The following is a 1277-nucleotide window of genomic DNA, read 5'->3' on the forward strand; positions in this document are numbered from 1 at the left end:
GTGGTTTTCTCGGCCCCTGGTGGTTGGAGGTCGTTCCTGCTGCACATATTCATGCGCCAGGGCTTCCTGCAGACAATTCACTTTGGTTTATTGCGCTATCTGTAATAGGACGCGAGATATCACCAGATATATATTGGATTTATCCTTGAACCTGACAGTCCGGCCCCATGTGTCTCTGGTTTTCTCGGCCCCTGGTGGTCCGAGGTCGTTCCCGCTGCGCAGATTCATGCGCCAGGGCCCCCTGCAGATAATTCACTTTGGTTTAGTGCGCTGTCTGTAATAGCACCGAGATATCACCAGATATATATTGGATTTATCCCTGACCCCGACAGTCCGACCCCATGAGACGGTGGTTTTCTCGGCCCCTGGTGGTCCGAGGTCGTTCCCGCTGTACAGATTCATGCGCCAGGGCCTCCTGCAGACAATGCACTTTGATTTATTGCGCTATCTGTAATAGCAGCCGAGATATCACCAGATTTATATTGGATTTTTCCCTGACCCTGTGTGTCCGACCCCATGCGACGGTGGTTTTCTCAGCCCCTGGTGGTGCGAGGCCGTTCCCGCTGCACAGATTCATACGCCGGGGCCTCCTATAAATAATTCACTTTGGTTTATTGCGCTATCTCTAATAGCACCCGAGATATCACCAGATATATATTGAATTTTTCCCCGACCCTGAGTGTCCGGCCCCATGTGTGGGTGGATTTCTCGGCCCCTGGTGGTCCGAGGTCGATCCCGCTGCACAGATTCATGCGCCAGGGCCTCCAACAGACAATGCACTTTGATTTATTGCGCTATCAGTAATAGCACCCGAGATATCACCAGATATATATTGGATTTATCCCTGACCCTGACAGTCCGGCCCCATGAGACGATAGTTTTCTCGGACCCTGGTGGTCGGAGGTTGTTCCCGCTGCACAGATTCATGCGCCAGGGCTTCCTGCAGACAATTCACTTTGGTTTATTGCGCTATCTGTAATAGCACGCGAGATATTACCAGATATATATTGGATTTTTCCTTGAACCTGACAGTCCGGCCCCATGTGTCTGTGGTTTTCTCGGCCCCTGGTGGTCCGAGGTCGTTCCCGCTGCGCAGATTCATGCGCCAGGGCCCCCTGCAAATAATTCACTTTGGTTTAGTGCGCTGTCTGTAATAGCACCCGAGATATCACCAGATATATATTGGATTTTTCCCTGTCCCTGAGTGTCCGATCCCATGAGACGGTGGTTTTCTCGGCCCCTGGTGGTCCGAGGACGATCCCGCTGCACAGATTCAT

Source organism: Nomia melanderi, unplaced genomic scaffold, assembly GCF_051020985.1.
Source record: "Nomia melanderi isolate GNS246 unplaced genomic scaffold, iyNomMela1 scaffold0026, whole genome shotgun sequence".
NCBI classification, from domain to species: Eukaryota; Metazoa; Arthropoda; class Insecta; order Hymenoptera; family Halictidae; genus Nomia; species Nomia melanderi.